Source organism: Leuciscus leuciscus, assembly GCF_965113295.1.
Source record: "Leuciscus leuciscus genome assembly, chromosome: 16".
NCBI classification, from domain to species: domain Eukaryota; kingdom Metazoa; phylum Chordata; class Actinopteri; order Cypriniformes; family Leuciscidae; genus Leuciscus; species Leuciscus leuciscus.
Window position 1 is genome coordinate 10,142,362 of NC_138740.1, and position 27,066 is coordinate 10,169,427.

General features: G+C 41.4%; 1 long non-coding RNA gene across 1 annotated transcript in view; it reads right to left on the reverse strand.

Moving 5' to 3' along the window:
* Positions 1-15,757: 15,757 nt before the first annotated feature.
* Positions 15,758-27,066, reverse strand: part of LOC309478018 — a 57,778-nt gene continuing 46,469 nt past the window's right edge. The window contains exon 2 of the long non-coding RNA XR_014198756.1: positions 15,758-16,048. This is a non-coding gene — a long non-coding RNA (uncharacterized lncRNA). The remainder of the gene's footprint in view (positions 16,049-27,066) is intronic.

Below are 27,066 nucleotides of genomic sequence, written 5' to 3' on the forward strand. Positions count from 1 at the left end.
AAAGGAAAGAACAAAAGTACAAACAAATTGCTTGGTAAGAGACATAAATAGTAACATTAGTGTTCTTCAAAAACTAGTTTGCAACAACATATACCAGTACATCACACCTAAACCAGTAAAATTCATTAGAAGTTTTTAATGACTGTATTCAGTCCCCAGCTAAATTTCTGTTTGAATCTCATATGGATTACATTGGAGTGTGACAAGAAGTTGTTAACGGTACTTTCTTTTGTGTTCTCACCCTGCTCGATGATAGTACACACATATGTGTGTTAGCGCATACCTCCCTGTGGATTCTGCACTTTAATTGCATCTCAGGATATCCCCTCAGTGAATACATTTATCTTATTGAGCTATTGTATAAAAAGAATATGCTTCCCCCAGCATTTTCAGTTCTTCATTAGTGGCTAACCCCCAGCTACGTGTCAACTTGCTGTGAAGCATTTGGCATTAGGCTGAGCTGTCGATCAATGCAAAGCCGGCTTAAACCAACATGACAATTTTGTAGTAGTTTAGTGAGTTTCAGTGTTCCAACTATTGACAATTAAGAAATAAAACCCTAATACCACCCACAGACAATGAGCTCTCCAACAGTGAAAACTTCATTAAACTGAGCTACGCTTCAGTGTGTACTACCCCAGCAGACAAGGAGCATTCTCAGAACTTGGGCTAACATTCTGGCAGGGTTCTCTCAAAGTTATGAACAAACTTTCTCAAACGGTTAGCCCAAGAACGTTATGTATGCATCATTTTGGAATGTTTTTTTTCTAACACATTTTAATTGGATGTTCGTCTAATTTTTTGGGGGTGTTACTACTTTGCTACTTGTTTCAGAACGTTAAGAGAACATTCGGAACTACAGATCCCATTATGTTTGCAAATTGATCAAATGGAATGTTATCTCTAACATGCACATAACCAAGATTTTTTTTTTTAAACAATAAATAAACTAGATGTTTTGAATGTTCAGAGAACATTCAGATTTTTTTTTTTTTATAACTTGAGAACATTGCCAAAATATTCTTAGAACATATACTTGTTAACTGGGTACCCAGCACATATCTGCACTGTTTTTGTGTTAGCCACAAAGCAAACAGTGATTCAAGATGTCCTTCCTCGGTGGCTGGTGATGATTATAAAAGACAATGTTCTCCTGCTGCTGAGAGGAGATGTGTTTGGTCAGCACAGATTTATGCCTTAAGGTGTGCTGCATGGGCAAAGGCTAAGGAAAAAACAGTCTGCAAACCATGTCTTGGTTGACCTCTGGCAAGTGTGGTTCCAGGACCAGTCGGCCCACTCACATCAGCGAGCTACCAAGTCATCCTTGATAATGTGGGCTTGTGGCATTGCCACTGCTCAGATAAATTCTCAAAGTGAATGTGAAACAGGGGTCCATCTGAAATAGTCAGGTCCTTGGAAAATTCTTTCACCAAATACCATGAGAAGTGATATATAGCCAAATCAGCAACTATAATACTTTTGTAATTGACTTAAATGTCAGAAAGTTTAGCTTTTTTCCTGCCCAGATTCCAAAACATATGGAAGTAGAATAATGGCAAATGTTTTTGAAACAAAAAAGCTTGTTGAATTGCACTTCTTGAAAAAATATACATTGTATTAACCGTGCTTGCATTTTAATGCATTGTATTTTTAGTGCTTGCATTTTTGTGGGCTGAAACTCAACATGGTTGTATATTTAAAGGACAAGTTCGGTATTTTACACTTAAAGCCCTGTTTACAGATCGTATCTGATGAAATAGAACGGTTAAGATTAAAATTTGAACACATGCTGCTGTCCCGAGAATTTTAGGTTTATTTCGCTTCACCCCCTCACCCCCACAATGGTTGTCTATATGCACTGGAAGATTCCGTCCTAAAAACACATTAAACTTTAGTTTACAAAGACGTGAAACTCACCGAGTGGTCAGGGGGTGTTCACTGATATGTTCCATCAAAAATCGCTGAAAAAGATGCATTCCAACAGGTTTTATCGTAGTTTTTGTCCAACTCCATTGACTTGCTGTGAGACCGCAGCACCTTTACGGTATTACTCCGCCGCTTCTTCTTCTGCTTCTTCTGTGTATTCAATGAAATGCCCGTGGTTTGCTTGCAATTGGCAAAGGTGCATTATCGCCACCAACTGGGCTGGAGTGTCTAAAATTCTCGGGACAGGAGCATGTGTCCAAATTTTAATCTTAACCGTTCTATTTCATCAGATACGATCTGTAAACAGGCTTTAAGTGTAAAATACCGAACTTGTCCTTTAAGCTGTGAATATTTCAATTAAAAAATTTTCACACACATTTTCAATATTAAAAATTCAATAATCCATTTTCACCTTTCATATTTCACTTCCAATATATATATTATGTTTAAAAAAAATTCAGTCCATATTATTTCCCTTTACAAATTTTCTTCAACAAATTCAGTGGTTTGAAGAGAATGACTTGCAGTCATAAAACCAACTGCAAGTCATTCTCTTCAAATGTTAATGAAGTTAGAAACGTGTATACCAATATCTTATTTAACTATAGAGATGGTCCAATATCGAACTAATATCGAACATCCAATGTCAAGCCAACTTTATGCCAGTATTTCACTGGGAAACGCTAAGCGTCAAACTTTAATTGCACATTACCTTCTGAGTCCATCTGCTTGCCTGTAGCCTGTTTAGTATAGCCTACATCCACAATAAGGTGCGTGTTTGGTCTTTTATATCATTGTATTAGTCCACTGAGCAACCAGGGGAATCCTGTAGTATTACGTATTGAGAGAAACCCTAGTACTGCAGCACAAAGTTGCAATATAAAGAAATGGGAACTAAACAACAGAGAGAAATATATGTCTACCTCAGATGTAAAGTTTGATCTATACATCAGCATCAGGGAATAACGTTATAATCTTGTTCACAGTATAGAAAGCTGCTTACATGTACACAGAAGTAACCATGAAGACATTGAATTAAACATTAAATGCAGCTTGTGTCTTTATCAGCTTTTCCGCATATACTGGCGCTGATAATCGTTACACATTCAATTACCACTTGCTCCATTTCTGTAAATCTGTTTTTTTGTGAATTAAATGAATGACTGACTGTTGCTCTGGTCTTCCTCAACAGCTGCTTGACCACCTGCTGGTGAGGAAGACTAACAGCAGATGGAGATTATTATCGGCACTCTAATGCTTTTCCAGCAGTTCCCGGATGTCAAATGTTAAATTTTCTGTCGAATATGAACCACTGAATTTGTGGAAGCGAATTTTTAAAGCGAAATAAAATTGACAGAAAATTGCCTGTCAAATATTATAGGTTGTATTTTTAAAAACACAACATATTTTGGAAGTGATTTCTGAAAGGTGAATATGGATTATTGAATTTTTAATAATGAAAATGTGGTTGAAATGTTTGGAATTGAAATATTCACAGCTTAAAATAGAACCATGTTGAATTTCAGCCCATAAAATTACAAGCCCTAAAAATACAATGCATTAAAATGTATTAGATTTATTGAATGTTGTTTAATTAGAGTAAAATGTCTCGGGATACTTGAATGTAACCCTTTTCCTGAAAAAGAGGGAACGAGATGCTGTGCTGATTAGCGCTATGAGAAAACATCTTTGTTTGACAGATTGTGAACACGTGTGGCAAACGCGCCAAGAATTTGGCTTAAATATCCTATGATGATGATGTCATTGGAATGCACATGTCAGAGGCTTTAAAATAGATATGAGACGGGTGCGTTTTCAGGTCACTTTGTCTGAAGACCGTTCTGAACAAACCCCCAGTGCAGTAATGCAGCACAGAATCCCATTCCCTCTTTTTCAAGGAGCAGGATTACAGTCAAGTAACCCGAGACGTTCCCTTTCAAAAGCTACTCTGATTAGTGCTATGGGAACAAGAATATCAACTCCGCCGCACTGGAAGTGTCTGGACCTGTGCGGAGTGGACCAACCTGCCACATCACATATTTGTTTGAAAGGGGTCTTGCTAAAGCCCTGGAGGATGCAACCCCCCGATAGAATGAGCCCTAACGCCCAGAGGAGAAGCTTGACCGCACCTCATAGGCTAGGGTGATGGCATCTTTCACATTTGACAGAAAAAGCTTGTGATACGTGTAAAAGTGAGTACCTCCGTATGATCGCAAGATAATCATTCAGTTCTCGTCTCCTGTGGGGAAGTGCGGCGCAAATGATTTCGCTGTAATGACTGAAAGCAAGAGAAAATTCGGAAAAAGAAAGAGTGCGGGAAGGGTTGTGTGTTGGTTGTGTGTTGGATTTTTAAGGGTGACTGCTGTGACAACCCTGAGTCTCCTGATCCTATTGGGACAGAATGTGGGAGTTCTGATTGGTTCTCCCATACTAATTGATGATTAGCTAGAGTATAAAAGAGTCCTGTGCATTATTTGGGGCAGGCACTCTCTGGGGAAAACTCTCAGGAGTGGCTCATTTTTGTGTTTCTGCTTACACATGTAGCTTGATATTCTGTTATAATTATTTTGTTTATTTCTTGAAAGGGGTCTTTAATTCTTGAAAGGGGTTTTTCCTTTATTATCCCTAGACTTCTGTTTATTATTATTGGTTGTGGTATTCGGTTAATTTGATAAAACCTTTGCATTAATTAAACGTTGTTGTGTGATCCCTTTTTTATGTTGTGGCTTGAAACGAGCTGGTCGTAACAACTGCAAAACCGCCAGAGTCGATTTAGTGACTTGAGACGGAAGGAGGAAGTAATGATAGTTGTTAAGATAAGTTGATGTCCGCACCTGTGAGGATCTGTGCTCTGATGTTGCTGCTGACGGGGGGCGGTTCCAGGGCTGTGGCGTTCGGTGGGATGGGCATCGGTGTTGCAGAAAACAGAATAAAAGGGGATTTAGCTTGGGGGAGAGTATTAGGAGGAATAAAAGCCGGGGCCAAGGAAGCTTGTGGAGGCAACCTCGCGCTTGGGAGCCTGGAGAGGGATGAAAAAAGTGGAAAAAAGGGAGCTGAGGAAGAAAATAGGACGTCTGGGTCTGCGCCACTAGCGGAGGCAGCCTCGTGCTGGGGTCTGATGGTTGGGCTGCAGGCCACGGACGGGAGGGGATTGGAGAAAGTGATACGAAAAGCCTGTGATGGCTGTGTCTCAGCCACTGGCAGAGGTATACTCATGCTGAGTAGGCGGCCTGTGTCGATGGATGTTGGCATTGTCATGTGAGGAGCAGCGCTGGGGAAAGCTGCGTTATGGAGCTCAGCAGAGCAAAGAAAATATTTTTTGCCTGGCAGGGGCGGAATCCGGGGCACGGCCCAGACTAGCTGAAGGCCTGCTGCCGTGGCCTGACGCTCGCAGAAGAACCGGTCATGCGAGGGAGGGAGATGGTGATTTTTGAGAGCGTGGTTTCAGGGCCTTGCGATTCTTACTCTTTGTTAGCTGCTTTGAAAGTGGATTTTGGAGATGGAAATGCTGACTGAAGTGAAACATCAGGTTGTATAGCTCTGCTTTGTTCATTCTTCTGATTAGCACTTGTCTTAACCCCAACACTGTCCATTTTTCTATTGCAGGAATTGTAGATTGTGCTGAGGTGTAGGAGGATGCTCTTGGGGTACGAGAACAATTCAATCTCGGACATCGTAACAATTGGGTGGGACCAAATGATGAAAACTGTCGAGGAATGATGGTGAGTCGACTGTGTATAGGCTTCCTCTCATACTGATAGGATAGATGTGTTAATTGCTGATGACAAGTTGATTGCAGAGGTGTAAAGTCCAGGGGTCAGAAAGTAAAAGTCCTGCCATATGTTTATTCCACCCATGAACTCATCCAACTGATTTCACTAATTAGTTATATCCCCTGGCTGAAAAACTGTGGTAATTAGCAAATCCAGGTGATTGGAATAAAATACTGAAGAGGACTTTTACTTTCTGAACCTAGACTTTACACCTCTGGTTGATTGGATAGATTAGTTGAACGTGCTCCTCCCGAACTTTGTTAATAAAACATCATTAAGTGAACATTAGAGAAAGAAACTGGATGTGTGTCTTAAAGTGACAGCAGCCTAATATTCCTTCTGTTGTTTGTGTCATTAATGAAAATAAAATAAAACATCATCATCATCATCATCTACCATGTTCGAGAGAAAAAAAAAAAAAGAGTATATTCTGTTCTGAACTGCTCTTGGACTGGCTTGGAAGTCAATGTCTTCCACTGGTTTTGGTTGGTTTGTTCATTTACTAATCTGCAAGTATATACTTTTATCTAAAAGGAGTATTACAGGTTTATGCATTAGAAAAAAACAAACAAACACGGTAGCCAGCATTTAATTGCATGCACCTTCTGTTTATTCATGACCACACGCAGGGCTCAGGTGTTGCAGATTCAACCTCTCTTACACTGTTCCAAAGCAACATGGCTCCAAACCTTACCTAACCTAAGCAGACATATTTTAAAAGTATGAAACAAGTAATAATGCAACATATCAATTAGTTTACTAGCATAGAGTTAGCAATATAATTTATTATTTGCATAGATAACAGACTGACCCAGCCGTGCAAGTGCGATATCCACTAATAACCTCCCTGGGCATCTTAAGGCGGGCGTACAACTGTGCGATTTTTGCTGTTTTACGAGCTCGCAGATAATTTTTTTCACTCGGGAGAAATCGAGTGGAAATCGGTTATGCTCGCATGGTCGCGGCTCGCAGCGTGTGAGAGGAATTACGAGCCAAGCACGTTACGAGCACCTCCCGATAATTTTTAAACATGTTTAAAAAATTCGGGGAGTCGGCCCGTTTTTCACCAGCGTATAGGCTGTCCCCTATTGCCAAATCATACACAACCACTTCACAGGCAAGATCGATGGGGCTATACTCAGTGGCAGCAACCATCCAAGCATGCGCACACAGTCACACACACACACACACACACACACACACACACACACACACACACACACACACACACACACACACACACACACACACACACACACACACACACACACACACACACTTCTCTCTTTCTCTCTCTCTCAAAGTTTTTATGTTGAAAGGAATGGCTACTGTTCTCTGCTTTTCAACAAATCATTTGCACACACATTTGTCATTTTTCTATCTGAAGCTATAGTTCCCTGCAACATTGAAAGCTCCGGTCTCTGTGTTTAGCGCGAAAGCTCACGTGATTGACGCCGGCTCGGGAAAAAATTTGTGCAGTACAGTCGTGCCGTGTACCAATTGCTTTGACGCGATTATCAGTTTAACTGACTCGTAACGTGTGCAATATCTCACGACCTCCCGAGTGTCCGAACTGGCACCGTGTACGCCCGCCTTTAGCGACATTTTTGTCAGCGTTTGGCTTGCTTCAGCTTCACCCAATACAAGGCAAATGTCATCTACATTATACAAACATATGTACCCAACCTTTCTGCTAAGAAAGTAATTGTAAGCATCCAGAGCAGTGTTACCAAGTCCGCTTATTATAAGCGACTTTGGGCTTGTTTTTCTGTAAAGTCGCTTACAAATATTGGTAGTTGCGGGTTTTTTTGGGGCTTGTTTCTAAAGTGTTGTTTCTTTTTTGGGCTTGTTCCCAGCTCCATAATAAGTTGTCAAGCAGATATTTTCTATATGTTATTTAAATGTAGGAGTTTGTCTTGCCTGTTCCCTCTGTCCCTCCCCTTTCCCCATACACACAGGAGACAGCAGAGTTTTTTCCCACCCACATCCTGCTTCTAATTGGCTCTGACCCAGATGGCAACGAGTACTAGCCAATCAGAGGCAGAGCAGGGCAATCTGTTTTTTTTCTGGTTAGGAAAACGTCAGTGAGTGACGTTTAAATGAAAATACGCGCGAGTCGCGACTGATGGTGACTGGACTGTAGGAGAGTTTTTGGAGGAACAAATGCCAGGGACAAAGTGAGCGAAATACGGGAAGAAATATAACAAAGACTGAGAGAAAGGAGTAAAAGAATGGATTCAACCTGTTGTGGGGGACGACTCAAAAGCACTGTGCAGAGTATGTAGCCTAAGTGTGAAATACGTGCACACCATGCGGACCTCGTACAACATGCTAGCACAGAAAAACATAAAAAAATGCAGCACCGTTCTCCTCAATGAGGCTTACGGACATTGGGTTCACGGTCTCCAAACACAACGAGTCAAGACAGAGAGCTGAGCTGAAGGGAGCCACCTATGTAGCTTGTCACACATCCATTAAATCAGCCGATCAACTTGGGGAGTTAATTTGCTCAACTTGTGACAAAGACATAAAAATGCACCGGACAAAATGCACGGCATTAATTAACCTTGCCATTGCTCCGTGTATGTTCACAGAACATAATAAATAAACAGAAAAATAAATGCGCACAGATTACCAATCTGTCCACATGGTTGTAAATTGACAATCTGTACCCACAAGTGATGCGCGGGTCAATGTATAAACAACCCGCACCCGACCGAAGTTTTCAACTAACCCACCCGCAACTCGGACCGCAAAAAAAAAAAGAAGAAAATATTGTACCCGACCCGCTTCCTGACCCGCATTTTTTAAAAGTAGTAAATGCATAGCAAGAAGTAGGCCTACACATGACAAAGCCAGCACTTTGGTCATCATCTTTCATTATTTCGGCAAATGTCTGCCACACTTTGCTCTTTCTGTTTCTGTATTTGCGGAGCTTCCACTCCCCAGTCTTCACCTTTTCTCTTGCCGCCTCCATCTCTACCTGAGCTCGACTGAGCTCGTGCGTCATCTTCGCGCCAGTTATTCAGCCAATAAAGTGTAGCAGGCCTATGTATTTCATAGAAAATTGCATGTGAGCGGAGTGGAGTGGGAGCGAGCGGGCGGATCTTGGACAGAGCGCAGAGCGGCATTTTTAAAAGGATGGAGCGTCGCCCTATTTCCCGCTCCAATTTCGCTCCGCGCACACCACGATTCTGAAGCATGCTCAGTCAAGCCTGACTCAGTCTATGTTGATGACTGCAAGATGGATTCTATTTTCAGTCAAAACTCGGCTCAATAATGGAGTTCAAAAAGTAGGCTACTTCAAAAAGGAAAATAAGAAGTCAAACAGGTCAGGTGTATAATATAAAACTAACTATAATGTGGTAGAAGAAAACGAATGTGGAGACATCGTTTCAGTCAGTAAAGATTCATTTTGGAATCTAAAAAGACACATCTCTCGAAAACATGCAGTGTGCTATGTGAACACGCTGGGAAGAAAGCAAAAGGTTAGCAAATTGAATAGGTAACTTGTAACAAAGTGTAAATTAAATATAGCATAATATTCAAACAATTGATACAAGCCCATTTAAATTTTAATCCTGCGCGCTGCGCAAAAGTTCAGTTATAAGAATGTTGGCCTAATAGTTAATTTAGCCTACTTTTAAAACGTTTAAGTATATATTTTTATATTTTTGTTTATATAAATTTTATTTATATTATTAGGCCCATTTATTCGTTTTATTTTACAGCAGTTTGTGTGTACAATGGATATAAGCCCATTTAAATTTTAATCGTGCGCATTGCGCAAAAGTTAACTTAAATTCTGGCCTAATAGTAAATTTAGCCTACTTTTAAAATTATGTAGGCTATATTTTTGTTTATCTAATTGTTATTTATATTATTAGGCCCATTTATTCGTTTAATTTTACAGGACTTTGTGTAGGCTATATTTCTTCTTACATAGGCCTAATTTGTAATTTGAAATAAAACATTTCTATTTGAAAATTTTTGTTGTTGCTCATTAGTTCTTTAGGAGGTAAGGCTGTGGTCTAAGCTAACAGTGATATACATGTAGATTTTGTTTTCCTTTTTTGGAGCGAGCGGGGGGCGATTTGAGTGGAGCGCGGAGCAAATTGCGTTGAGCGCTGAACGATAATGAGCGGAGCGGCCTGATGTAGCTTTGAGCAGGGTAGATTCTCACCGCTCCACTCCGCTCATATGCTCTCTAGTACTATATAAATTACAAAGGTTTAATTGGCATCTTTATTTCAAACGACCCGACCGACCGCGACCCGAATATCATTAAAAATATTTTTGGATGACTCGTAACCGCGGGTAACCGCGGGTGACCGCAGGCACCCGCTCATTTCGGATCAACCCGCGCATCACTGGTAGGTAGCCACAGTTTAAAATCCGTCCATAGAAAATAGAAAAAGTCGCTTGTTTTGGGCTTGTTTCCACAGGCCTGGTTGCTTATTTGTCTCGCAAGATCTGGCAACACTGATCCAGAGTGTGACAATCTTTTACCGCATCTCTCGTTTAGACGTACACAGACAACCAGATAATGATAAACGTCTGGATACTTCAGGTAAACGTTAAATGTTCTGTGTGAAAAGTTTGCACCTCAAAGTTTTATTTAAAGGGTACAGTAATTTCACATCATCATTTATTTTCAGTTTTGTTAATACCTGAACCCACCCGAAAATGCTTCAGGACCAGACATGCGCAGCGCAGTAGCATTCCAATACATTTGTTATTGTTTATGTCCTTGAAATGGTCTATAATGAATGGTAACCAATGTTGAGCAGTAAGCTCATTGGCTGCAGATGCGACATGAACCAATCAGATTGAGCAAAGTAGTTAACGCTGTAAATATCATTGGCTTGCGTTAAGGACCCATTAGCCTGCGCCATCTAGAGTTTCATGACAGAACTGTGCATTAGTGAGAAAGCGATTGCCTGAGAGAATTATTCCTACCTGTCTGAGCATCTCTACTAATAGTGAAGCTGTGAGTTTAGGTTACTTCTAAATAGAAAGAAATATCTGTCATAGCTTTGCAGTTTGCAAGCTATTTTATTGATAGATCTCAGGACGGCGTTGACACTAATTTTCTATACTCCTGAAAGTTTCTGTGCACAAGCGATCTGTATGTGATGTGCGGGCTTACTCACCTGTACAATAACTGTTCAAAATGTGCATTCACCTTATCGATATTATGGCATATTTGTGTTCGTGATGGAGCGGTAGGAGAGCGCTCTCGGGGAATGCATTTATTTGTCATTTTATCAGATTTTTTAGATTTTGTGTTTAAATAGTATACTAATATGTTGGTTTCTCAAGCCCACATGATCATCGTTTAATTCATGCCATCTATGAGGGAACACTGAGCAAACTATTTTGCTGTAGCGACCAAAAGCGATGCAAAATTCAGCCCAGGATAGAACACGAGAAGGATTTTGAGCTATGCTCTTGAGAATGACTGACAAATCGCCGTTGTCAATTTAGTGATTTGACTTGCTGGGTGGAAGCAAAGATAAGCGAGGCTATGTCAATACCTGCACTTGAAAGTATTTGCACAAGTTCACACTTACAAACAAGTCGGATAGAGTAAATGGTATGCGTATTAGACATGCTGTCCAAAGAGAGGGCTACGGGCTTAGTATTTGGCATGAACCCAAAATACTCCCCCCTCTACCCCAGATAGAGTAAATGGTATGCGTATTTGACATGCTGTCCAAAGAGAGGGCTACGGGCTTAGTATTTGGCATGAACCCAAAATACTACCCCCACCCCACCCCGCCCCCCTGTGGTAGGAACCAGCCAAGAGTGAGGAGTCGGGTGAGTCAACTGTGTATGTATAGGCCTCCTCTCATGCTGATAGGATAGACGTGTGTTAATTGCTGATGACATGTTGATTGGATAGATCATTTGAACGTGCTCCTCCCGAAATTTGTTAATGAAACATTATTTATTAGCCACTGGTGGCGGTTTCCATTATGGCAGGGGTTTTCAACTGGTTCTGTGCCAGGGACCACCATTCTGACTAACAAGTAATCGGCGGCCCACTATTGTGTGTGTCTGTGTGTGTAGTGTGTGGATTCCTTTGTCAGATAGCACAGTCAGACGTCGAATTGAGGAAATGGCTTTTAAAAAAAAAAAAATTATGAGTTTGTCATGTCATTTTGCTGTGTACTGAACCTATTCACGGCTCCATCAACATTTCATGCCAAATCGCTATATTTCCTTGTTTAAAATGTACTGCAAGATGCAGTCTCTTTCCAAATCGCGATAAGCGCCAAACCTATTTTTAGCCTAAACGCGATACATCCTCTCGACTAATCAGAATTCTCTCTCTCGCTCTCTCACCCTCAAATCACTCGCGCGTATCGCGCCAGACGCTCAATTTGCCTCATTCGCGCGACCGCGCCGCGCTAAACGCCTCATTCGCGCTGCAGGACCTCCAGATGCGGGTAAACGCGTCTTTACATTGACTTGACATGAAAATCACTTGCGCCAGACGCTCTATTCGCGTTTGGTGTGAACGCTACTCACTCACTCACTCACACAAGGTCATGTTGTGATTTGTTTTATGTAAAGCGGACAATGGTTCTACTTTTTATGGGTTCGACACTTTACTGAATGCCAATGTATTTATTACTGACTGACTGACTTACCTTTTTTTTAAGACAGACTTTTTTTTTATGGAAAAAAAGTGATTTTAATAGTGAAATTACGTAGGCTGGAATGCATGTCGCGGACCACCAGGGGGCCGCGGACCACCGGTTGAAAACCCCTGCATTATGGCATTCTGCATGACAGGCTGGGACATTGCGCAGCAGACCTTGTGTGTATGGAAATCGAGCCTGAAGCAGAGAGGTAGGAGCTGTCTGGGATAGAATCTGAGCCATGGAATTGGCTTGGGCCTGGTGATGCAGCCGGACGCTGGAGGAAGATTGCCCTGAGATTCGAGCTTTGTGTTCGACGGATCTCACTCATTTTGTTGATTTTAGGAGAAGGATTGACAAACTGCAGAAAAATGTCTGGGTTGTAGTTTTCCACTTTATTATAACCGCGTTACAATTTAGTGTCTAAATTTGTCGGGCTTGTCTTAACTCCTTGAAAAGTCAATTTTCCTCCCCAAATGGACAAGGCGTTTATACTTTTATTGTCATTTCACAAGTTCACACTTACAAATAAGTCAGATAGAATAAATGCGTATTTGGCGTGCTGTGCGAGGAGAGGACTCCAGGCTCAGTATTCGGCCCGAACCCAGAGTACTCCCCCAAAAGCTGCAAATAAATGCAGGACAGTCGCCAGAATGGTGTTGATGACCCCCCAAAACTTGCGGAGTGCGAGTTTATGGTGCCAATCGTAGGGAGGGAGTTAGTCGCTGGATAGGGAAGGCTTCTTGCCTCATCAGACAGGAGTTGGTTATCGTGGCTTCAGATAGGGTGGGCCTCGCAGGTGGTTGTCTGGGCATGGTCATACGGGGTGAGCTTCTGCGGAAGCAGAGGAGAATAGCATAACTGCTGCAGTGGAAGCAAGTTGGAGAAACTAGCTCCTGCGGGAGCGGAGGAGATGACACTGCTACGGCAGTGGACCAAGCTTGCTTTTCAACTTTCTTTCCAACTATCCGATTGCAAATTGGATGGAGAATTGAGTACTTATGGGGATGGAAGAGGAAAAACTGCTGCGGCAGTGAAAGCAAGTTGGATGGAGAAACGGAGCTACTGTGGGAGTGGAGGAGATGACACTGCTGCGGCAGTGGACCAAACTTGCTTTTCAACTTGCTTTTAAATATCCAAAACAATTTTGGACATAGAACTGAGCAGAGTAGATGACACTGCTGCGGCAGTGGAGCGAGTTAGCTGTAGTAGAAAGACTTGGTTTTGACTTGCTTTAACTGTCCGATGAGCCGGTTGGGTGGAGAATGGGCTCCTGTTGGAGGAAGAGATGATGCTGCTGTGGTTTTGGAAATAACTTGCTTTCAAACTGTGATCCGAAAAAGGTGATTGGGACGGAGAGCTGAGCTCCTGCTAGAGCGTAAAATAGCACTGCTGTGGCAGTAAAGCGAGTTAGGATGGGGAACGTGGCTCCTGCAGGAGTGGTGGCCTGTAGGGTTGTATGAGAAGTTGGCAATAAGAATTTAGCTGATGAGGGTTCGTTGAGCTTCTTTGAAATGGAAGCGATTTGAGCGGATGTAACTCTTGATGACCAGCGGCAAAGTGCTTGGATCTGCTGCTGAGAGAGGCTGTTTTGGGCAGCTGTGGTTGCTGCGCCTATGCGAAAAGAATGGCTGGAAAAGTGGTCTGCTGGGATGCCTGAATGGATCAAAACGGACTTAAAGTGTTTTTGAAACCAGAAACGTGTGACGTTGGAGTCATCTACGAAAAGTGGGTCGGAGGGGAATTTAGTTTGTGAGTTTCTGAAAAGCATGTAGGCTGAGAGAGTTTGGTACGGTTGGATTGGTGATGACAGATTGAAAATGTATATGAAATGGCCTTTCCTGGTTTGATCTGTCTTACTTTGCTTTATGAAATAAGAGATGGTTTCGTTGTCTAACACTGATAGATCTGTGATTGTGGGGTGGGCTTTTGAGTTGAAGCTGGAAGTGATGGTGAGTTCTGAGCAGGGTGGGAATTATACCGCGGCCATGGCCGCCGTTGCCCTACACTTTGGCCTTCATGCCCCGTGAAAAAAAAATCATCGTACGGCCACAGTGGCCTGTGTGCCCTGGCCCTGTCCAAGTTCCATGTATAAAGCGCCAGTGCGGCATAGCTTGCTTTGAATTACAGCGAGCCACCCAAGTAGTCTCTGAACTTCAATTAGTTCGTGGATTCGCGCAGGTGCAGTGTAGGGCTGGGCGATATATCGATATAAAAAATATATCGATATATATTTTTAAATGCGATATGGAATTAGACCATATCGCATATCGATATAGTTCAATTTTGCGCTGTGATCCTTGCTCCCCGCGCCTCCTTTTCCACTCTGCGTGCGTGTTTAGAGCATGTTATGTTATGAGAGGCGAATCATGACTACTTCAGAAAACCCAGCACAATAGGAACTACCAGGCAGTGACATAAGTGTACGCTGAGATAAAGTTTTTCACCTCAGAAAAACGGACTTTCTTGTCCTGTCAGCCGTTATCCTGTTCTTGTGGCGCACACTCTTCAATTGCACGCGCAAATGCGGCGGCGCGCGCGCTGTATCGCCTCACTGATCAAGTGCAAAAGAAACTATGAGCATGCAACGCTGTTACGTTGTAAATTACACGAAATAAAAGTAATGCAGGTATGATTTTCATTCTATTCTATTCACCAGGAGCAGTTTCCATGTTTCATTAATAGTTATTGTTAATATTGTGTATTCACCATGGTAACTGTCCTTTCCATATTAACCCCAAAATGCCACTATTTTTTCTTTGTGTTATTTTTTAATATTTTTAAATGACTGTAGTGGCTCATACCAACATTGTATTAACAAAAACTAGTTTGGGACTGCTATTTAATAACTTTAGCATAGGCCTAATGTTTATTTATTAGTACTAGTCTTTACTATTAGTCATATTCTTACAATTTATGTTATATAATATATGTATATGTATGTATGTATATATATAGGCAAATTATAACATGTTTACACAAAATTTGTTTATAGCCTATATTGAATGTAAACTTTGATAATCATAATTAATAACTCACATTCTCACATGATATAGAGGACTGAATGAATATTTTGAATGCTTTTATTGGCATTTGTGGTGTTTCTGAATGCTTTTATTGGCATTTATGTTGTTTCTATTGTTGTGAGGGTGTATACCTTCTGGATGAAATGGTTCTCTCACACTCACATGATATAGAGGACTGAATTAATATTTTGAATGCTTTTATTGGCATTTGTGTTGTTTCTGAATGCTTGTATTGGCATTTGTGTTGTTTCTGAATGCTTGTATTGGCATTTGTGTTGTTTCTGAATGCTTGTATTGGCATTTGTGTTGTTTCTGAATGCTTTTATTGGCATTTATGTTGTTTCTATTGTTGTGTGAGGGTGTATACCTTCTGGATGTAATGGCACTCTCTCTCTCTCTCTCTCTCTCTCTCTCTCTCTCTCTCTCTCTCTCTCTCTCTCTCTCTCTCTCTCTCTCATTAAAAAATATTTTTTTTTTATTAAAAAAGTCATAATCCATGTCTTATTCCAAATTAGGATGTTATGGTATCAATCTGAATGGGAAAACCATCGAATTGTACTCAATGGCCTTTGTGCCCTGTCATATGGCCTTGGTGCCCCTAAAAAAAAAGAAAAAAGGTGGAGGCCAAATGGCCTTGCCCCTAAAATTACATAATTCCCTCCCTGGTTCTGAGCATCTGAGGAAACCGAAAAAAGCCAATATGAACATGGCGTCCAGTGTGCGGGCAGTGTTGGTGGAGTGGTAGCCTTGATGGAGGGTGGAGATGCATTTAGTGAGAATGTCTAACGTTATTGGTTGTCTGGCATCTGGGCGGGTATTTTTATTTATTTTTTTATGCCTTTGATGTCTGAGAATTTGCTATCTCCAAAGAAGGCGAAACAAAAATGAATTTGTGGAAGAACTGGATTCCGCTTAGATCACCCTTGATGGAGCAGGCTTTGAGGTTCTTGATGCTGTTGAGATAGGATATGAGTAAAGTTAGTGTTAGGGTGGTGAGACAATTCAGGTGACAGACGAGAAATATTCACAGGAGTCGACAGGTAATTTTTTTTATCGTTATTTAAGGATCTTTTAACAGGGCATATAGTGCGGGCGTAAGTGCCACCACAATAGCTGCAAATGTGTAAGTAACGGCAGCGTTGCCATGTGCATCGTCCTGAGTTGAAGTTATTGCAAACTTGACTGTTGGATGAGAAGTTTCTTCTTTTGGAATCTATGGCTGAGTAATTGAAATTTATATTTGCTGGCCGCGGGATGTAACTGGTTGATTTTGCTGTTGCTGAATCTTGGCAGAGAGGATCTGGAGGGTTAATCAAAGGACAAGGTGTGGTGGAATGAGAAACGGATCTGCACACAGCGCAGGATATGTTACGGCAGCCTAGGAACACTATTGTGTAGTTCTGTGTCTAGGGCACCCCAGCCAGGGCACTGGTTCCACTGGGCTACGCGGACGCCACATTTCGCTGAGAACTATTTGTGGTAAGTATAGAAGTGGGTTCCTCCATACGATAATGCGAGCTCTGCAATTATCGCAAGATAGTCGTTTATTTCTCGTCTCGTGTGGGCGGGTATTTTTATTTATTTTTTTATGCCTTTGATGTCTTAGAATTTGCTATCTCCAAAGAAGGCGAAACAAAAATGAATTTGTGGAAGAACTGGATTCCGCTTAGATCACCCTTGATGGAGCAGGCTTTGAGGTTCTTGATGCTGTTGAGATAGGATATGAATGAAGTAATGGTGAACAGAGAAAAATTGGGAAAAGGCAGGTTGTATGTGAAGTGAAAAGACTTAAAACACTTCCATGTGGTTAAGTAGGATTGGAGGGTGCTGGGTGAAACGGCTTGAAGAATGGAATTAAGAGAGGCGTCGAGAAGTGGTTTCAATGGGTGGTTTATGGGAATATCAACTCTGAATAGTGAGGTACTTGGGTTGGGAATGGGTCCGCGTCTGGTGCCAGCAGCCTGAATTTCTGGAAAGCAAAACGAGAGAGAGAGTGAATTGAGTAATTAAGCTCAAATACAGGCATGTTGGGCACTTAGGGTGGGGCCCAAATGCTGGAAAACTTTAATGGGACAGGTAAACCTGCTGCATATATATCTCTATAACGTAGTTGGTTGTTGTGGGAAATTTCTACACAAATGTGAATTTAGTTTAGGCCAAGTAATTTTTAGGTCATTGCAATTAAATAACAAATTAATTAACCAACAAATATTGTAACAGTTTTGTTGACATATACAGTGGGGAGAACAAGTATTTGATACACTGCCGATTTTGCAGGTTTTCCTACTTACAAAGCATGTAGAGGTCTGTAATTTTTATCATAGGTAAATTTCAACTGTGAGAGACGGAAACTAAAACAAAAATCCAGAAAATCGCATTGTATGATTTTTAAATAATTAATTTGCATTTTATTGCGTGACATAAGTATTTGATCACCTACCAACCAGTACGAATTCCGGCTCTCACAGACCTGTTAGTTTTTCTTTAAGAAGCCCTCCTGTTCTCCACTAATTACCTGTATTAAGTGCATCTGTTTGAACTTGTTACCTGTATAAAAGACCTGTCCACACACTCAATCAAACAGACTCCAACCTCTCCACAATGGCCAAGACCAGAGAGCTGTGTAAGGACATCAGGGATAAAATTGTTGACCTGCACAAGGCTGGGATGGGCTACAGGACAATAGGCAAGCAGCTTGGTGAGAAGGCAACAACTGTTGGCGCAATTATTAGAAAATAGAAATCTCCCTCGGTCTGGGGCACCATGCAAGATCTCACCTCGTGGGCCATCAATGATCATGAGGAAGGTGAGGGATCAGCCCAGAACTACACGGCAGGACCTGGTCAATGACCTGAAGAGAGCTGTCCACAGTCTCAAAGGAAACCATTAGTAACACACTACGCCGTCATGGATTAAAATCCTGCAGCGCACGCAAGGTCCCCCTGCTCAAGCCAGCGCATGTCCAGGCCCGTCTGAAGTTTGCCAATGACCATCTGGATGATCCAGAGGAGGAATGGGAGAAGGTCATGTGGTCTGATGAGACAGAAATAGAGCTTTTTGGTCTAAACTCCACTCGCCGTGTTTGGAGGAAGAAGGAGGATGAGTACAACCCCAAGAACACCATCCCAACCGTGAAGCATGGAGGTGGAAACATCATTCTTTGGGGATGCTTTTCTGCAAAGGGGACAGGACGACTGCACCGTATTGAGGGGAGAAAATCTCTAAGGCCTCTATTTTCTTCTTCTCTTCCTTTCCTTTTCTGAGCTTGTGCTGACCGGACATTTTGAGCGTACTGAACTTCAAATCAAATGACAAAATAAAAATTTTATCAGTGGCCAAACCATTTTTGTACTGGGGGTGGGGGGTTCTTGACCACTATTTCAAGGACAATTAGGAAGAAAACAAATAAAAAGCTTTTATGTAACTTTTATGTAATTTGTTTTCCACAAATAGGCCTATTTATTTACTTATTTTGGCCAGTTCTGGGCCCCTAATACACTGTAGACCTGCTACTGTAATCATTCCTGTAAACGTATGACAACTAGTAGCCAGGAATATACTATAAATTCAGTTGGTATCAAACGGGCACATATTAGACAGCAATGGTCTGACTTCTCATTTTAAATGCTTAGGCAGAGGTGATGCTCAATTTCAGTTGGAATTCCCCTGATAGTTTTGCCTCACTGTAATCCTTTTAGTTTTTTCCCCTGAGAGCGTGGCATGTAGGATCCAAGATTAACACAGGAGTAAAAATTGGCTTTGGGAAGAAAAGAAAATTCTCCAGTTGGCATATAACTTTAATATAACATGTTTTAAATCAAATTGTTAGAATTATTATCTTAAAATTAGCTGATTTACAATAAATGACATGCATAATCAAAATAAAACTGTCTCCTTGAGAAAACATTGTCACAACTTTCAGCAGTCTTTTTTTAGAACTGCATGTGGTGATGCATATGTTAAAGAACTGCATTAAGCCACCTAAGTGAACATATGAGGAACAAAATCAAAATATGTCTTCATGTTTTTGTAACAGCTTCAGTTTTACTGAGAGAAAGAATGACTCATACAAGTGACAAACAGTAATTTCCACTCATCTTAACTATACACACACACACACACACACACACACACACACACACACACACACACACACACACACACACACACACACACACACACACACAAACAATTACACTTGCAACAAATACATTTGCAGAAAACACATACTTACTGCTTAAAATAAGCCTAAAATGCAAAATAACAAACCCAATTAAGGATAGTATAGTAATGTCACGGTGTGGTGCAGGCAGAAGACAAAGAAGAGTCAAAAGTTCCAATGCAAACTTTTACTCACAACATAAATCAAACTGGTACATAGAAGACAGGCAGAGGGTTCACACACACATAATACGACATAGATCAGACCATGAACAAGGTTAACACACAGGGCTTAAATACACAGGGAAACAGATCAGGGAAACTTCGACCCCCCTAGATGAAACTTGGACCCTCCCAAAAGGGATGAAAATAATAGTTTGGGGGGTACTGAAAAAAAATGAATGTGATTAAGTGTAGGCTACACAAATTCATGTTCACTTCAGTCTTGTTATAATTAGATTCAGCACGTTCTTCATCTTCAATCCGCAGCGGCGCCGAGCAGAGCGCACATCAGAAACAGAGGACAGGGTGTGTGTGTTCATCTGAGCTTTATTGGTCTGTCACTGCTCGTCAATGTCAGAATATTTTAGATGACCAATGGCTTTATGTTCACAGAAGCTGCTGAGCGCAAATTTTAGCAGAGCGACTCAATGCTTCAGTTTACGGTCAAGTGCGAGATAAGTAGCTAAACTAAGTGCGAGATGTAAGTAGCTAAACTAAACATTTCATATTTGACAGTTTTTTTAGGTCATACATGTTAAACGAATGGCAAAAATAATCAGGCAAACTAGGCAAGGCAAGGCAAGGCAAGTTTATTTATATAGCACATTTCATACACAATGGCAATTCAAAGTGCTTTACATAGAAGAAATTAAAATAATAAAAAGAAACAAGAATAATTAAAACAGTTTAGAAAAATAAAATGAAATACAATACAGTACAGTCGGACGAACAGCGGCACAGTGCTCATTCAGTAAATGCATAGCTGAACAGAAGTGTTTTGAGTATGGATTTGAATGTGACCACTGTAGGAGCACATCTGATCTCTTCTGGAAGCTGGTTCCAGCTGCGGCTGGCATAATAGCTAAAAGCAGACTCACCATGCTTAGAGTGAACCCTTGGTATTTCTAGCTGATATGATCCTAATGATCTGAGTGATCTGTTGGGTTTATATTCAGTGAGCATATCTGCAATGTATTGAGGTCCTAGGCCATTGAATGATTTATATACCAGTAATAATACTTTGAAATCAATCCTAAATCTAACTGGGAGCCAGTGTAAAGACCTGAGGACTGGTGTGATATGTTCATATTTTCTGGTTCTGCTCAGAATCCTGACGGCAGCGTTCTGTATGAGCTGCAACTGTCTTATGGTCTTTTTGGGAAGGCCAGTGAGGAGTCCATTACAATAATCCACCCTGCTGGTGATGAAAGCATGCACAAGTTTCTCTAAGTCTTGTCTGGAAACAAAGCATCTAATTCTTGCAATATTTTTCAGATGATAGTATGCTGATTTAGTTATTGCTTTGACATGACTACTGAAACTAAGGTCTGACTCTAGTGTCACACCAAGATTCCTGCCTTGATTTTTAGTTGTTTGACCCCTAGAGAGAAGGTATGCGTTCACCTTGAGAACCTCATCTTTGTTTCCAAACGCAATAACTTCAGTTTTGTCTTTGTTTAATTGAAGAAAGTTTTGACACATCCAACTGTTGACCTCATCAATGCATTGGCACAGGGAGTCAATGGGGCTGTAATCGTTAGGCGATAGGGCTAAGTACAGCTGTGTGTCATCTGCATAGCTGTGGTAAGCAATTTGGTTGTTTCTCATTATTTGGCTCATTGGGAGCATATACAGGTTGAACAGGAGTGGCGCAAGAATTGAGCCTTGAGGGACTCCGCATGTCATGGATGTCCACTCAGACTTATGGTCTCCTATACTCACATAATAACCTCTCCCATCTAAGTATGACCTGAACCATTTTAGGACTATCCCAGAAAGCCCCACCCAGTTTTCCAGCCTGTCAAGAAGTATGTTATGATCGACAGTGTCAAATGCAGCACTGAGGTCGAGTAGTACCAGCACTGATAATTTGCCTGAATCAGTATTTAAGCGAATATCGTTTATTATCTTTATGAGCGCTGTCTCTGTGCTGTGATGCGGTCGGAAACCAGATTGAAAATTATCAAAGTATCCATTCAAGCTTAAGAATTTGTTCAGCTGATTGAAGATAACTTTTTCAATGATCTTGCCTATGAAAGGAAGATTTGAGATCGGTCTATAGTTGCTTAATATGGTCTTATCCAGATTGTTCTTTTTCAGGAGGGGCTTGACAACTGCAGTTTTCAGGGAGTTTGGAAAACTCCCAGAGAGAAGTGAGGCATTTACCACTTCTAGAAGATCTGCTTCTAAACTGTTTAACACACTTTTGAAAAAAGATGTGGGAAGTGTGTCAAGAGCGCATGTTGATGTTTTAAGGTGCTTTACGGTTTCTACCAAAATTTTGCCATCAATTTTTTTGAAATCAGACAAAGTTACTACTTTTTCAGGTGGTCTGATCTGTCTGACCCCAGCACAACTCAAGGATGTGCTGATCACCTTTCTGATATTATTGATTTTGTCAGAGAAGAAAGAAGCAAACTCACTGCACTTGCTGTCTGAGAGCATTTCACTGGGAATCTGGCTTGGGGGGTTTGTCAGTCTCTCTACAGTAGCAAAAAGAGTGCGTGTGTTGTTTAAATTGCAGTTTATAATATTTGAGAAGAAAGTCTGTCTAGCTTTGCCTAGTTCCATATTGAAAGCATGAAGGCTGTCTTTGTAGATGTTATAATGGACTACAAGCTTTGTCTTCCGCCACATGCGCTCTGCTTTTCTGCATTGTCTTTTCATATTTTGCACTGCTGTTGAGTTTCTCCAATGTGCTTTTTGTCTGCCACTCTTCTTCCTGACTTTCACATCATCAATTGCACTTTTAACTTTTGAGTTAAAAGAATCAAGGAGAAAATCAACAGAGTCAGCAGATATGCTTGGTGTTAAGGATATAGCCTTAATAAATAGTACACTAGTGTTCTCATTTAAGCATCTCTTCTTGACAGACTCAGATCTAGCTTCAGTGGCAGGAGAGATCAATATATCAAAGAAAATACAGAAATGATCAGACAGTGCTACATCCTTAATAACAATCGATGAGATGTTTAGACCCTTACTGATAAGTAAATCTAGAGTGTGTCCATGATTGTGTGTGGGTCCATGTACATGCTGAGTCAGATCAAAAGTTTTTAAAACAGTTTTGATTTCTTTTGCCATATTTTTTTCTGCATTGTCTATGTGAATGTTAAAATCTCCAGCAATGGCAAAACAGTCAAACTCTGAGGTAATTGTTGATAACAGTTCTGTAAATTCCTCAGCAAAGGCTGGAGAGTATTTTGGAGGCCTGTAAATAATGATGAGTAAAATGCGTGGAGCACCTTTTAATACAATACCCAGATATTCGAAAGACGTGTAGTTCCCAAATGATATTTGCTTACATTGATAGATATCTTTAAAAAGAGCAGCTAGACCCCCACCTCTTTTAACAGCTCTGCAGACACTCATAAAAGTAAAGTTAGGAGGGGCTGTTTCATTGAGGATTGTTGCACTGCAGCTGTCTTCTAGCCAGGTTTCATTTAGAAGCATAAAATCCAGGTTGTTTGTGGTTATTAAGTCATTGACTAGAAGTGATTTATTTTTAAGTGAGCGGATGTTTAAAATTGCTAACTTAACAGTATTACTTTTTTTCCCTACACCAATCTTAGTTAGACATGCAATAGGCACCAGATTAGTTGAGTTTGCTGTACGGCTATTGAAGGCCTTAGACTTTCTATCTTGTAATAGAACAGCAATAGAGAAAGATACAGGCACACTGGGTTCCCACTTGTTCTGTAAACATTTGAGAAAGTTACTGTTATCAAAGCGGGGACCCGACATACATCACTGAGAGCTGGTATCAGTTGTTTTTGGTTCACCTCGAGCAGATGGAGGAGGGTGTGGGCCCTGGCGTTGTGGCAGAGGCCGAAGAGCTCCCACAGAGGCAGGGGGAGGGCGAGCTGGGCCTGCAGGCTTTGGTGGTAGCGGTGCCCGACGTTTTTTGGTTGATATCTGGGGGCTTGCAGCAAAAGAGTGTGATAGTCTGGTTCCAGCATGCACCAGTTCTTCCATTTTCTGTGAGAAGCACAGAAGTGGAGTTGCTGGCGAGAGGGAGAACGTGTCTGGTGAAAGGGGCTGTTGCTCTGGTGTTATAGGAGGCTGTGATATGCTGTCCTGGCTTCCCTGGCTGTTTTCCAGGAAGTCGTCCTTGGGTGCTGAATCTTGGAGCAGTTCTGATGTGTCTGTCATGGTCATGGCTCAGCTGAGATTGTGTCCGTGAGCAGAGGTTGTTGTGGCTCAGTGGTGTTATCATTGTCCTTGTGTGATATGTCAACATCATGAAGTGAAGTCCTGTGGTCATTCATACTGTGTCCAGGTGTGTGTGTGCCGTTCTGATTGAGTGGATTGGCACACACTGCAGACGGATGATTGAGGGAGAAGTAGATGTTGTCCTTTAACACTCTTGAACCAAGTTTGTTTGGGTGATGGCCATCCCGATGAAATAGTTGTCTCTGACTCCAGAAGAGATTGAAGTTGTCAATGAAGTTTACTCCTTTTATATTGCAGGTTTTTTGCAGCCATGTATTAATCCCAAGCAACCGTGAAAACCTGTTTGTTCCTCTTGCTGGGAGTGGTCCACTGATGAATGTCTGAACTTTCAGTTTTTTAAGTGTTTCAAAAAGTTCATTGAAATCCTTCTTAAGGAGTTCTGACTGCTCTTTATGAATGTCATTCTTCCCCACATGAATGATGAGTCGATTTGCAGTCTTATGTTTCATTAGAATGTTCTGAAGTTCCCTGTTTATATCAGAAGTTGTTGCTTGTGGAAGGCAGCACGTAGTTGTATCCCTGCAGCTAATGTTTCTGATTATGGAGTCCCCCACTATCAGAGTCCTGGGCTCGGCTGCGCTCTGAGCTGAGTGCCGCTGTCTGCTCGACCTTGAGCGCCAGTTAGCATCAGTGTTAGCTACTGGCTGATACAGTCTGTGTTCGATCACATTCATCACGTTTGGGGATTCCTCATTTACATTCATTAGTACTTCAAATCTGTTCTCAAGATGTATAGGTGTTGGTGGGAGACCAGTGTTTGCAATCTTTGTCAGAGCTGTATCTGGGGTAGAGGATGCTACTGCGGTAATATGTGATGCTCGTGACAATCTGATGTCTCGAGTGCCTTTGGGTCTCGCTCCCTGTTTGTGCCATCGGTTTGTAAGTCGATCGGCTTGTTTCTCTACCTGTCGAGGAGCACTAGTTTCATGGGACTCACCGGCTATATGCTGAGGGCGTCCATGACGAAGCTCTGTTGTGTGTTCCGTCTGGTTTGGTGGTCCCGTAAATAACTTTGTTTCAAGAACTGCAATCCTTTGTAAAAGTCTGTGGCAGTTAGTGCAGCAAGTAGATTCCAGAAGAGGCATTTTCTCTCTTATCCTTGTAGGCAGTTGTGTTTTCCTTTCCCCGGAATGTAAGCTGGTCGGGTAGAAGAATTCTGCGTTTTTGTAGTAATCCAAACTTTGTCGTTTGAGCACTGTGCTGATTTGCTGAAGTTAAAATTAGGTGATAAAAGGAGCTCAAATTATAAAAGTATAGAAGATAAAATATAAAAGCGATAGAGCAAAGCGCGGAGCAGTAAGCAAGAGCGTCCGAACAGTAGCTGAGCAGGAAACAAGGCAAGGCAAGGCAAGGCAAGGCAATACTACTAAACTTTTGTCTAATTTCGCCCTTTTGAACTGAAAATAGGCCTATGTAACGTGACTCATGTAATGTAATAATTAGTTTACTATCATTGTGAGGGGAGGGGACAAGAAACATTAACAAAGCCGTTTTCATCATGTTAGGCACAATATTATTAATTAATGTATACATATTGAGAATTAATATAATACAATTTGTTGCCTTCGGTAAATTGAAAAAGCTCAGCTTTAGGAGGGGAAGAGACAGGGCAAGATGAGGAGACTGAGAGAAAAAGAAAGGGTGATGGAGATGAGGAGAGAGCAAGTATTGACAAATAATCTACGGCCCACTAACATGGTTTTAAAGCTATTATATAAAATGAAGAGTGATGTCACCAGTCGAAATAGCTGTAGGGAGAGTGGGGTAAGATGAGCCAGTGGGGAAGTTGACCCACGCCCTGTTTCTAGGCAACTATGCACATTTAGTGTCATGTGACCATACATTCTGAAGGACTCCATCATTTCTATTTTGCTACGAAGAGGAGAAACACATGGGACAAGAGGTACGTTTTTCGTTTTTTTTCACAAAAACACTTTTTTGCTTGTTAAAGTTAATTTTCTGCATTGCAGGTATACTAGCTGTTGTACCAAAGCAAAATTATCTAGGTCTAAAGTTGTGTATGGTACATGTTGGTGATTTGTCAACATATAAACCATGTGAATCATTAAGCTAAAGGTTAGCCTTAATTGCTAAGCTAGGCCATTTTTACCAAAATGGTGACAATGGGGCAAAGTGAGCCAGATGATGTGGGGTAAACTGAACCTGTGGTTCAACTTATCCCTAACTTAAGGCACTGAAGTTAAGTTAAGTTTTAAGCATAACATTGTTTTAAATATAGTATTACACAACTGTTAACCATACAAAGACCATTTCATTACAGGAGCACCTCCAGGATCAATTGGTTCCTCCACCAGATCTGGCTGGATCAATGAAGACACCTTTGCTGAGTTCCTTGAACATCTGGTTCAGCATACCAAGTGCTCCTCTGACCATCCCATGTTGCTACTCCTTGATAACCACGTGGCCCAAATTTCACTGATGGCACTGGATTTAGTAAAGAGTAAGGGGATTGTTATGCTCACAATTCCACCCCACACATCTCATCGCCTGCAGCCTCTGGACAAGAGTGTCTATGGTCCATTCAAGACCTATTACAACAGAGCTCTTGATGGTTGGATGAGATCTAACCCAGGCAAAACAGCCAGCATATACCACATCCCTGTATGGGTGAATGAGGCTTTCATGTTGGCAATGACACCACGGAACATCTCTTCTGGATTCAGGTCCACAGGGATTTTTCCTTACAACAGAGATATTTTCTCTGATGCAGAGTTTGAACCATCCATGGTGTCAGACAGGCCAAACCCTGATGCGCTGTCTATTTCTGAAGAAGATCCACCCATGGCTTCAACCTCCACCTCTGCTTCACAGGCGTTGCCTTCACAGGCATGTTCTTCAGCATGTGGGACAGATTCACTCCTCACCTCCCCTGGAATGTGTCTCCCACTGAAATTCTACCCTTACCCAAAAGTCAGCAGCCTAGGGCACAGACAAAGAGAAAGTGGGTGAAGACAAGGATCCTGACTGATACACCTGAAAAGCAGGCAATAGAAATGGAACATGAAAAGAGAGAAAAAAAAAAAAAAACTGAAGGGGAAACAAGTAACCAACATCAAA